This window comes from Juglans regia, chromosome 12 (genome assembly GCF_001411555.2).
Source record: "Juglans regia cultivar Chandler chromosome 12, Walnut 2.0, whole genome shotgun sequence".
NCBI classification, from domain to species: domain Eukaryota; kingdom Viridiplantae; phylum Streptophyta; class Magnoliopsida; order Fagales; family Juglandaceae; genus Juglans; species Juglans regia.
Window position 1 is genome coordinate 12,464,016 of NC_049912.1, and position 14,093 is coordinate 12,478,108.

Here is a 14,093-nt window from a genome sequence, read left to right on the forward strand (position 1 = left end):
TCCATTGTAGGTGGCACGGCTTAAGTCTCTCATGTCTAGTTGGGATAGGCTCTAATACCATTTGTAACGCTCCAATGGAAAGCCTAAACCACATGGCTTATACTCCAAAAGGACTAGTCAATGATGCAATTGGAGCCCCATTGGAAGTTTATAAAGAGCAAGAACTTCTCTTTCCCAAGTAATGTGGGATCCTATATACCACCTACCCTTATCCATATCATATGGGGTATCACAATAACCTGGCTCTGAAACGACATTGCCTATACTCTAAAAGGACTAGTAAATGATGCAATTGGAGCCCTATTGGAACCTAATAAAGAGCAAGAGCTTATCTTTCCCAAGCAATGTGGGATTCTATACACCACCTATCATTATCCATATCATATGGGGTATCACACAATGCCATAATTCTTGCATATGGCCAGGTTTAACTTCTATTTATCTAGCATTTTTGGCATTTTGCTCCTTTTGTTGGCATTTTTCATTACACCTCGATATACATATTGACTTTATTTTGTTTGTTATTTAAGACGGGGTCTGGGAAAACATACTCAATGGGGGACTAACTATACAGAAGAAGAAAGTAATGGTGGAATTATACCTAAAGCAATGGAAAGTATATTCCGAAGGGTTGAGGCGATGAAAGATTCCACGAAATGTTTTATCAAAGTATCATTCATTAAGGTAGCAGATGATTTTGGTCTGTTTATTAATTTTCTTTGTATGTGGTATGTTGATGATAGATATTCGAGGACAAAATATTTGATTTGCTTGACCCAAATTCATCGGTCTTCTCTAAAGCTGAAGGGGAATCTTTTGCAAAGCCCACAATGCTTGCAAGAGTTCCCATACAAATAAGAGAAACTGTGAATGGAGGAATAACACTTGTTGGTGTGTATGAGGCGGAAGTTATGACAAAAGAAGAGGTGGCGACACATCTATCTCGAGGTTCTCATTCTGGTGCCACTGAGAGTACAAATATGAATAGTCAATCAAGGTGCACATTTCATTATTCTAAATCAATTTAAAACTACTCGTTTCTTTTTCTCTTCTCTATTTTGCATAGCCTATATGGCTTTCACGTCTTCATTTTATTTTAAAACATGCTCTTTCTTATGTTATTGGATTTTATATAGTTTCTAACGTCTGTATATGATTCATTTCACCATTTTTTCAGTCAGTCACATGCTATCTTTACAATTACAATTGAACAAAACAAATTTTCTCACTGCCTGGCTGGAGCAATAAATGATGACCTTGGTGATAATATCTTAAGTGCAAAACTACATTTAGTCAATCTTGCCGATTTTATACGTGCAAAAAGAACAGGTGCAGATGGAATGCATTTCAAAGAAGGTATATCTAATGTTTACCACATTGGAGACTTTCCTTGGTCTAAAGATTTCAATGTTGTTACATTAGGTTTAAGGTGGTGTTGGCTTTTTTGGGTAGCCATCTGTTGTGAATTTGACATGGAATAATAAATTTGTTAAATCATTTCAATTAGCTTGTGTTTGATTTACAGGTTTATGTGGTTTAGGCATACATATCAATAAGGGCCTACTGGCTCTTGGCAATGTGATAAGTGATTAGGGAGATGAGAAAAAGAGGAAAGAATGAGGGCATATTCCATATCGTGATAGCAAGTTAACGCGCTTGTTACAGGCAAGGGAACAATCTTTCTTACTTAAACTTTTTAGCGGGAACTTCTCGCCATTTACTGTTAGTGTTGATGGAAGATTATCCAAGGCTCTTCAATTGCTTCGCTTACTCTATTTCTAGTTCATACTTAAGTGTGACATCATTTTCTTATGGTTTGATTACTGAGGATGCTTCTTGTTTGTAGAATCTATATTTTTAAGTAGAAACCAATTACAATGGAGAAAGAAAACAGATCTGGGTGTTTAATTACTTAAAAAATCAGTTTTGGAGGATGTACTTATAAGAAAAAGGCACCTCTAGAGGACGTCCATATCTTGTGAAAAATGGACCAGTACATTATATTTCACATTACATAGGAGCACACAATAATTAAGAGTTGTGTTGAATCTTCCGTAAGAACCTAAATTTCAAAAAAAAAAAAACTGTTTTAATAACACATTTTTGGTTGGTAAGCAAAGCATGCACTCAATGAAATTTCATTTTTTTTCCATTTCATTCTTATGGAAGAAGTTGCATTGAGCTAGAGCTTCATTCGCTTATTGACACATTTTGATGTCCAAGGGAAAATTATTCACTAAGCTCTAAAAAAATACTCATGCCATGTAATTGGATTTTGAATCTGCAGGATTCTCTTGGAAGGAGCAGCAAAATAGTCATGATTGGTATGTGTTATTTGTGTGTGCTGAGGAAATGCTTCTTTAAGCATTTAAGATTTTGCTTTCTTGTAATTTTTACATTTTATTGCTCAAAATTTTTATTTTTATTTTGTCTATGATTGAAGCTTGTGTCGGTCCTGCTGATACAAATGTTGAGGAAACAATAAACACTCTGAAGTATGCAGATCGTGCTCATAACAGTCAAAACAAGGCAGTTGTAAGTTTTCTTTTATATTTCTTTTTTTACATGTCATGTCATGCTTCTCTTCCTGACGAACTTCCCTTCTTTCTTGATGTAGACCAACCGTGAAACAATAGCAGCTCAGGAGCAGAGAATGAGGAGACAAATTGAGCAGTCACAGGCTGAGCTTCTATTTTATCGTGGGGATTCCAGTTCACTATTTGAGGACCTCTAGGTATATCATTGTATAAGAAAAGTTGTATGTGATTATTTGCTAGTTTCAGATGTTTATTAACCTTTGGCTTTTCCAGATGGAATGTGCCTTCTGGTTTTTTAAAAATCCTTTTCATGGATCACCTACTTGACTTTCTGAAAATCATCTGATAAATCACTTGATTAAATGTGAGAATCTCTTGCTTATCAGAATTAAAAACCGTATCTATTTCTTGGCCATCTACATATTTGTTTATGGGATTTTGTTTCAAAACTCTATATCTCTTATGACCTTTGGATTTGTATGTTTTTGCTTCGTTTCTGACATCATGTACATCTTTCATATTTTACTCTATTTACAAATGTTGATACTTCGGTTCTTAAACAGCATTACAAAAAGAAGATTAAGGAGCTAGAACATGAGAATAAGTCTTTACGGGTCAGTGTTGTTTCTGTGAAAGTTAGGCTGTGATTGATAGGTCATTCTACTAAGCCATTCTCTACCCCATTGTTAATTGGCAGGAATATATTGAGGAACTGAGACACAATCCTGCAAATATTTCATCGGCTTCTAATGATGGTGCTCAAAAGTTGAATATCCTGGAGGCACAGGTGAATATTGAATCGCCCCTGCCATCTCAAAGTTTCAATGGCATTCGTAGTTCTAAGAGACTAGACTCATGCTTTGGGTTGCAGGTTGCTCAACTTTTGAGACAAATACATAGAACCGACAAGGCAGCGAAACGACTTCTAGAATCTCGAAAGGTTTCCACCTCATGCGAAACTTCTAGTTAGGAGACATATTGCAGTTCATTTTTTTCAGTGTTTATAACTTGTTGACGAGATATCTTTTATATGCAGTGCTGAAAATGGAAATGGTCCTGGAATTCAGGTATTTATAATACCCGTATAAGGACTACTTAGAAAGAGACTAAATTTGAAGGATTGGTTTGTGAATGCAATGATGACTAAATGATCTGGTGTTATATAATGATGACTAACACATTCTTGTTATTGAGAAGACTGTGTAGGCATTTGAACATGTGCTTGAAGTCACCGTGCATGTATATGAAGTATGTAGCACCCGGGCCAATTAAACCCAAGGCCGTTCCATTGGAGTCTCTTGTTTCTTTTTCTTTTTCTCTCTCTTGTTTTCATACAGCTGAGTAACCTCTCCTACTCCACGACGTCGTTTGCATTAAGCTTATCTCATTTTATCTTCTCAACCATTTTTCAATTTTAGTTTCTGCACTTCCGAAGATTTCTCCACCCAATCTCCATTATCTCCACGTGATCTAGGCAGTTTGAAGTTTGAACTTCCTTCCCCTTTTTGAGTTTTCTTCTTTTATTTTCGTTTTCGTCCAGCACTCGAGTCTCTCCCACTTTTTTTTTTTTATTGTCCTCTACTTGTAGTGCTTTTCTGTTTCTTTTTCTATCCTCTCAAACTCTCTCAATTTAGCTATCTTCTTCGCACCAAGTCGTGAGGCATATGGAAACTCTACTATCCAACCATCACCGGTCAGCCCCCACGACCCAGCGCCTCTGTGTCCTCAACGGAAGCCTGACCCACGCACTTGTCAACCTCCACTAAACCAGTCAAGATCATCATCAAAAAGGAATCAGCACTGTCGCATGTCTATCCCTCCTCCACGAATCAGACAACAACCTTCCTCCTCAACCACCTCGCAAGGCGCTGCCTCACGTCAGAAATACCATGAAAACAACCCAACAACTGCACCCCAACTACCCAGCAACTTCCTATGTTTTGCTATGCCAAAAACAGAGCAACCCACCACTAGTTCCACCTTAAACCGCAACTCCTTGTGTCAAGTGAACCCACCGCAAGCTACCCAGCCACCACAAGCATCGCACGGTGCAGCCCCTGCCACACTCGAGCAACCACCCAATCATCGCGAGCCCTATCTTGAGCCACCAGTTGTTGCTCCAAGTGTCCCCACGCTCGACCATTCGCAGTTGATACATGAGGGCTCGAGACACATTCGATCTTCTGACAACTACTAACGTTGTGCTCAGATCCTCCGTCCATGGTTGCACCACCGTGCACGACCTCCACCCCTCATGTGCTAGGCTGCCATGCTCACCACCGTTGATCCCTGTCCAGCTCACTGTCCCGTAGCGCCTGTCATCTTCCCTCAATGAGTATGCCTCTGTGTTGCTCAGTTTTGATCCAGACATTCCTTTTAGTTTGTCCCACTTTTTTTTTCTTATTTCTAGCAGTACCCAACGTGCATGCATGTTGGTATTTTTATTTTCCGAATTCCCTTTTCATTTAGATGGTTTCATATTGGACCGTTTTCATATTAAACTTGTGTTAAGTGGGTTTTGTTTGAAGCATAAGAATTTACATTTACGGATTCAAGTTAAATTACAAAATATTCTTACAATTTGATTTTTGGTAGTAAACTGTAAGTATTTTAATCTTTTATTTTTTTAAGCACTTTAAGCCTATTATATGAAATAAACCTTGTATGGTTTTAAATTAGATATGATTAGTAGTTTGCAATGATTTTAAAAAAAATATTATTAACTATTTTTTATGAACTACTATTGTTTATAGAAATTTACGATTTCCTACTACATCATATGCTGGTGGTATTAAATTGAGGATATTTTAGGGTTTTGGGGAATTTAGCTTTTTAGGAAAATAGATTACTTAGCGTTTCAGTTGTAAGCATTGAAAAATTGTGTTAAATTCGGATATTTATGGGAGTACGTGACTATTTTATAGGTGACAATAGATTTTTATTCAGTATTGTTGTGGAGAAATTATGAAAAGCTAAGAAGTTCAAGTAAGCGGGGTTCCTATGCTAGGTTTTATATGAGTTATTAAGACTGAGGTTGACTTTCTGAAAACTTTGCATATTTTGTGATGAAATGAGAACTTGGGAAAAACCAACCTCGGTCGCTTATTTGCATTACTCATGAAATCTGTACAAAAAAGAAAAAATATTTTCTGACATGCATTGTGTAAACATGAGCTAAGTTTTATCATGTTGTCTCTGAAATTTGAAAAAGAGTGATATTGAGAATCTGAAAAATTGTGCATTGATTTAGAAAGATGCTCCAACTTTTATTTTTCAGTAAGTGAGAATGATCTGGTTATGTTTTTGTACTCTGTTTTGTTTCGATATGGCATCTGAAAACCTTTGGCATGGTGTACTGATTTTGTATCTGACTTTGTCTCTGCTCTGCTCTGTTATTGTAACGACCCGATCTTATATTTAGGAATAAATTACAGATAAAATTCTTTTAATAAGTTAAAGCGAATTATCAGATGATTTTTTTTTATTTAGAGTTAAGTCTCCATTATTATTATTTTATTTTATTTTTAGCTTTTATTCCAAGCACGTGTGTTAGAGTCCAACATTATTCCTACTCTTATTTTTCCTCTTCACGTTAAAACTCCTAACTACCGAAAATTCTTTTTAGCAGCCATGCACGTACGCCTCTCAACTCCAAACCCATACGTCTCTTCTTCTTCTTCACTAGGGTTTTCTTGGGTATTTATAGAGGCTTTTTGCGTCCACCCGAGCGTCTATCTTCCAGCATGACAAACAGCCTCAAGCCGAAACCAAACTCCAAATTCTATCCACCCTCCTGTGAACCACGATACCTCACTTTCCCCCTACTTATAAAACTAACCGAGACCCTCTAGTATTAAACACCACACAAATCGGCAGAGAAGGAAAACTCATGCACACAGAGCACCCGTTGTCGCTTAGTTGCACCGAGAACCACATAGAGTAGCCCAGTTTCGAACACACACACGGCAGCGACTCCACGCTACCCAAAACGCGTCGACATCGCCACCGACCACCATAGACTACATCGGACCACCCTCAGCCGCCAAGACATGCCATAGCAGCCACGGACGCATCTCTGTTTTTGCACGTCCGAAACAGAGCATGCAGTCACCTCTTCCACGGTAGCCACCGTAAGAGACACCGAACCACCTCTCCCACGGCACAGAAAGTACCGACCCGCCGAACCCCGTCGAGCCCACTCCCTTCCTGTAAACCCACGACCGTCGCTAGCCTCCACTCTCTCTCGGTTGTTTTCGGTTTAGCAGAATTCTCTCTCTCTTTCTCTCACTGCATCGCACCACCATACTCAGTGGAGTCACTAGTTGCGCCGCCGTGACCCTTGTCGCCAGAACCGTCGTCGTAGTGGCCTTCTTCCTCCCTCGGTGAGCTCCATCGCAGACCCAGCTCTCTCTCTCAAACTCTTTTGTTTCTTTCCTTTTCCGTTTAGCAATGTTTCGGGTTCTGAAGGAACCCTTAAATTCGTGATGGGCCGTTGGGCCCTAGGCCCTTTTGGTGCATACGACGGGCTTATGTTGATGGTTTTATATAGTAGCATTATTATGGGCCAGGTCTTGATTTTTTTACAAATTTATAATGATGTTTTATTGGACTTGTATTTTTAATTTGGATTTGGCTTAGTTGTGGGGTGGGCTTGAGATTAATTAGATTGGTGTCATGGTGATAGAGTTGTATTTTAAGTGGGATATATAAATTCTAGATATACAGAATTGATGTCAATATTATGGAGTCAATGTGATTTTAGAGTTTGAAAGACCAAAGTTAATGAAAAATATAGATAAAGTTGGAATTTCTAGTTTAATTAAGAGGTATGTCTTTATGTAGAAATTTACGTAAACTACGTGTCTATCTTATAGGAAATCAGTCGCGCCCGGAAATATTGGATTAGCGCTACGAGGTAAGTAGCATGATCATATTCTTACACGTATGTACGGTAAACTGTTTTTTTTGTTATAAATGATATTATGCGTGTCTGCCCTTCTTTGGAAGCTCCTCTTTACGTACCCAATCATGATATATTTATGAAAATCCATGATTTTATGTGAAAGATTATTCATAAAATTATTTATGAAGTGCATAATTTTATGTGAGTTATTTCATAGAATTATTTATGAAATGTATGATTTTATGTGAGAGTTATTTCATGAAATTATTTATGAAATGCATGAATTTATGTTAGGAAACATGTGTCACGATATTATGAAAGAATGTGATTTCTTTTGAAATCTATGATATGATATGACAAGTACGTATGTGATTTCTTTGAAATCTATGAAATGACAAGTATGCAAGTATGATTTGATAAAATATGAAACGGCCTATGTTATGATATGAAAACGGTACCTATGTTATGGGCATATTGCATTGCCAGGTTGTGCATGCTGGTAGTGCACCCAGTATTGTCTTCCTTATGTATGGATTCCACAACCCACGGCCACGGGCGGAATCGGAATCTATTTAGATTCGCTAACCCTAACTCACGGGGGTCAACTGTGGGTAATGGCCTATGATAAGTGAAAGATAAGTTAATGTTCATGCTCATGTTATTTATGAATGTATTTATGAATTTGCATGCTTTTCAAGAAACCTTATGTTTATTATGTTTACTATATGATGTGTTGCTTATTGAGTATTCGACTCATTTTAGTTTGTTTTCATGTTTTTTTTTTTAAAACCCCCCAGGTGATGACATTTATGAAGATGAGACTGCAGGACAGAACTTGACTCCAGGAGGCAAGGCTGAGGCCTAGACAGATTTTGCTATGACTATTTCTATGGTTTAAAGTTTAATTAAATTATTTTGATAAGCACATAAGACTTCTGTATTTTAATAAATGCTTCCGCAGACTTTATTTTGGATTTTCAGTATTTATTGAAGTTTGTTATTTTATGGAATTCTTTCGTATCTGGCGCGTTATTAAAAAGGAAAAACTTTTATATTTAAGTTTAGTAGTAGCACACTATTTCTCGAAAATTCTAAAATGTCTTTTCGGGAACGGGGTGTTACAGTTATGCTCTGCTCTGCTCTGTTAGGGTTGGTACCAACTTCTCTGTCTCTGAGTGCACCCACTTTGGAAACAAAGTGGTTTTACTCTGGTATGTTTCAATTGTTGAGAAGAATGAGATATTAAATTTCTATCCCGCATTGGTTAAATTATGTTGATTCAATATGGTCTCAAATGTTTGAAATTTATTCAACATAGTTTCGTCGCCATGTTAATTTAGGAGCAGGCTTTCATGTTTAATTTGTTTAATTTTCCTTTCTTTGGAAATTTGAGACGATAAATTAGAGAGAAGGATTCAGATATAAGAGACCTAAAGGAAGAGATAGTGAAGCTCACTAGCTATGGCAGGCAGTTGGAGATGCAAAAACCAGAACCTAAACAACTGGTGAAGTCGCAGGTAAGTACATTTGGCCTTTAGTGCGATCCGTGCCTTTATCAGTTTGTAGTAATTAATTGGATAGTTTATTTTTTGCTAACTAATCAGATGAGTTGATAAACAAATAAATAGGGAGTCAGTTTCCAAAAGTTTAAATTAATGGGAAGATATAGATTTAATTATCTAAATTATATTTCAACTATAAGCGTGAAAGAAGGCTCTTTCCATAATCATGCATTTGGCACAAACATGCATATAGGTAGTTTGAGCCAATTTTATATTCTAAAAGATCAAATTTAGTTCAACCATGAATCATGATTCTTTTAAGTCGAGATCTAGGTTCAATGGATGGCGTGAGTGGTATACTGGGTTTGAAAGGATACCTACTATTGCTATCTGTAAATCTTTCGACTTTATGGATATGGTTGTCAATTTGGATTATTCTAAAATTTGTCTCTGTATGATTGTAGGATCACGGGAGCTCCATTTTCTTATTGGAGGACATGGATATGTTTTGAGTCAAAATATTCAGATTGGGAAACTACTGATGACGAATGGATAGCGTCAGTAAAGCGCTGAGGTAGGAAACGAAACACTGAAAACCGAGGTCGTTCAAGTATAGCATCCGGTCAATCTGATCCCAAAGATTCAAAAAGCTTGAAATTAGGCCGTTCAGGTGAGGGAATTACTGGTGAAACTGCTAATACCCCATCAGGTGCATGTTGCTCTTGTAGTAGATCCTCTTCATGCAAAACAATGAAATGCCCATGCCAAGCTGCTGGGGGTAGTTGTGGGAGTTCTTGCGGTTGTGTGCCAAAGAAATGCGCCAATAGAGAATCTGTGTTGAAGACACCAGAATCAGAGATTGTTGAAGGGAATGGAAGTGGCTCGGGGTCAGACGAAACAGAGAAGAGTCGCATTCTTGCTTCGCAATGTGGAATGTTACTTCAGAGCGCTCCAGTCGAGAAGCCTGCCGAGACAAATGATGATAAGTAGTCCAAAAGAAAGCCTTTATCTGATATCGGAAACAGTATGTCTCGTTCTCACCAAGTATTTTTGAAAGCTTACAAGTATCAATCTTTGCTTTCCGCAATATAAACTTCTTCACTTATTTATATTTCTAAATTATTGGCCAAGTCAAATGCACCAAAGCGTAATCGGAGAAAGAAATGGCGAAAATCTACCATTCTTTTTGTTTCCAATCCTCCATCATCCTCTCAGCCAGACAGCGCTATTGTCACACATAAGTCTGATAACAATAATAATACTAGCGATGCGGACATCCCTCTGAAGTTACCGAGGGCTATGCGATCGGTTGCATCGAATAGTGGCAACCCATTGAGAGAGGAATGCCGGTAAATCAGATGTGTTTGCAGATATGGAGTATGCTGTTCTTGCTCCACCAAGTCCTCATAAAAGAACAACGGAAGATAAAGAGAACAATGGCCTTTGACGTGGATCGTTGATATGGAGTCTGTAGTTCTTGCTCCCTATTCCTGATTGTTGATATTTGTACCAACATTGTGAACTTTTTTCTTTTAGATCATTAGATGTATGAAAATGCCTTAAATCCATGGACTACGTTTTTAGCTGATTCGTTGAGGAAAGGATTTTGGTATCAAACAATCCACAAATATAGTGGCTAGTCAGCTTCAATTTGATCACTTCGAGCCACCTTTTGTGGCGTATGATTATGAAATGATTTGTTCTGTTGAACATTTGAGAAGTTGAAACAAAGAACAACCTTAGGGCATGTTTCGAAACTAACCTCCTCTCATCTAAAAAAATTTCATAATTTTTTTCTTAAACATCACTCAAATAAAAAAACTTTTTGAATATCAAATCTTCAATTTTTTAATTTAATCATGACTTAATCATTACAGCTTTTCCAAACCAGCAAACAAAACACAAAAATAATACAATTTTTTTTCCGATTTTAAAATAAAAATTATATTAAAAAATTAGATTTTAACAATATTTTAACTTTATAATATTTTTTTATACTTTTTCTCTCATTTCTAAAAGTCTACTAAAACATCATAACTCAAATTATTTTATTACTATTTACAATCTATTTCACTACCATTCACAAAATCTTCATCTCATCTCATTCCTTAAATATCCCTTTTAGTAATTTAATATATTTATTTATTTAAATGAATGATCATTTAAAATGTCTCATAAGTAAGTGTAAATAAAGATAATAAAATTAAAGAGGAATTCTGTAACACCCCGTATTTTAGTGTATTTTTAATTGAAAAATTATTTGTTATTAATTTAAAAATTTATTCTCTTGTTTTAAAATTGGTTGGATTTTTAGTGGGTTTATTTTTATGATTTTAATTTTGTGAAAATTATTTTGAAGTGCTTTCTTATAATTGATTATTGTAATACATTTAAATTATTTTTTTTTATATTTAATTAACTTATTGTTGGGTTTAATTTTTTATTTTCATTTTAATCACTACGTTTAAATTATTTTATTTTACTTGTTGTTTTGAAATCGTTTCTGTTGGATCATTTTTATGACCCAAGATGTGGGGATTGGATCTCATTTCTTTCCCTATATTTTCTCTTTCCTCTTTTCTTTTCTTCCTTTTTCTTTTTCTTCTTTTTGTTTCTTTTTTTTTTCTCTTCTTTCTTCCTAGTTCTCCCGCGCGCCCCCCTCCCTCTCTCTCCATCCGTTCCTTCGTCCACCCAGCCCCGCCGCCTCGTGCCACCGTGCGCTACACCGCCCGACCCACCGTCCTCCCCAGCCACCGGCGACCACCCCTTGTAATCTCAGCCGCAACCGCACCGCCGTTAGCTCCCACGCGCATCACCAAGCCGCGGCACTCCTTGCGCCGCTGGGCTGCTGTCGCGCCACCTCCGGCGACCATCTTCTCACCACATCATCCTCGGCCTCCTAGCAACCCAATGGACCCAACCCCACCTCCGATCTGTCACTGGTGAAGCCCCACCATCAACATTTTCGTTTTGGGTATTTTAGCCTTCGACTACCCTCTACGCCGCCACCCACGGCCAACCACCACCACCACTAGCTTCACTGACATCCCTAAGCCATACCCTATCAATCTCGGGTCTTCGTTTGCACCCGTTCAAAAGTGGGTTTTTGAGACCCACGGCCACAGTGCATTTGGCACTATTTTGTTACTGCGTTGCCACTTCTTGCACCTCCGTGATCTTTCAAAAATTATATTATAGCATTGTACGTATTTTTCCCAAAGAACTTTTGAGATTTAAATGTATTTCTGCGCTAATTCATATTTTCTGTGAATTTGTTGGTTGTGCCGGATTAAGTCCGAGGAGTAAAGGGGTCGGTTGGATTTGATGATGGAGTTGTTTGTGTGAGATTGGTTTATGCTATGAAATTTGTTGGCTGTTTCGAGTTTAAATATTGGTGTTTTGAGTTTGACGTTGGTCATGGTGAATATTGGTGAGTTTTAGGAAGTGATGATATATTTTAGGATTATGAGGGTTTTAAGTTTTGAAATATTAAAATAGGCTATTTTAGAAGTTTAGGATTAAATATCAAAATCCGTGATTGATTGAAAACTTACGAAAATTATGTGATTATTTTTATAGGTGACGATTTATATTCGACTCGACATTTTTGAGGAAAATTCTGAAAAGCTAAGTTGTCCAGGTAAGCGGGGTTCCTATGCTAGGTTTTATACAAGTTAATAAGATTGAGGTTGTGTAACGCCCCAATGAAAGGCCCAAACCACATGGCCTATACTCCAAAAGGACTAGTCAATGATACAATTGGAGCCCCATTGGAACCTTATAAAGAGCAAGAACTTCTCCTTCCCAAGCAATGTGAGATCTCATACACCACCTACCCTTATCCATATCATATGGGGTATCACAATCTACCCCCGTTAAATTCCCGACGTCCTCGTCGGGCCTATCCATTATAGGTGGCACGGCTCAAGTCCTACATTTCTGGTTGGGATAGGCTCTGATACCATTTGGTATGTAACGCCCCGTCCCCGAAGGTCCGGAGAGTTAACCCATATAACCTGATAATCAACTCTAACAAGGCTAGAGTACTTCCAAATTCAAGAATATATATTTTCCCAAACCTCAAATCAAACGTAAATATTTCAATTAAATAAACCATATAAACTCATTTATCCAATATTCAATCCAACAACCCAAATAAAATCAACTCTTCTTCATATCTCAAATAACAACTAGAAATAATATAACATTAATATAAGTCTCCATAAACCGTCTAAATCCATTGAAGCAAACTTAAGAAAATAATTAACCTCCGACACCAACACTAATATCATGAGATACCCAACAACAAATCACTGCTAATCTTCTCCATAGACTCTAATACCGATCCTCAGCTGAACCATCGATGTCATCTGAAATATTATGAAGATTAACGGGGTGAGTTATCAACAACTCAGTAAGCAGAGAGCATATACTAGCATGTAAACATGAGCATTTATAACATTTGATAAGCCGAACAAAACATTTACTTTCAGAATGCAGAAACAAAACTTGTACAAAAACATTAGAGCGAAATTTTCAGAAAAATAAACTTATTCCAAAAAGAGAATCCGTTGGCATTTCTAAACTGAAACATTATAATCATATCATCGTTTAATATCACATCGGGACAATACCATGTTTAACCCCCGTGGTAGGGTTATAAACCACCATTATATCTGTGGCTGGGCCATATTCCATGTTTCACCCCCGTGGTAGGGTTATAAACCACCATTATACCCGTAGCTGAGCTATATTCCATGTTTTACCCCCGTGGTAGGATTATAAACTACCATTATATTTGTGGCTGGACCATATTCCATGTTTCACCCCCATGGTAGGGTTATAAACCACTATTATATCCGTGGCTGGGCCTTAACAGAAACAGAACAGATTTCATCGAAAATCCGATTACAATCATATACAGAATCAGAACTTCATGCCAAGGTTTTCAAATGACACATCATTTCAAAACAAAATACTGAAAAGTTTCAGATCATTTCACATGTTCGAGATAAACATAAACAAAATATTCTCATTTGTTCATAACAAAACTTCTAGATTTTCATACTCCCTCTTTTACATAGTTCAGAAATAAAGTGTACAAAACTAGCTCATGTCTACACCAGTCATGACATAAAAACACTTTCTCTT

At 37.2% G+C, this 14,093-nt stretch overlaps 1 pseudogene; it reads left to right on the forward strand.

Annotated features, from left to right (window-relative positions):
* Nucleotides 1-344: 344 nt before the first annotated feature.
* Nucleotides 345-10,389, forward strand: LOC108984332 (annotated as a pseudogene).
* The last annotated feature ends 3,704 nt before the right edge of the window (nt 10,390-14,093 follow it).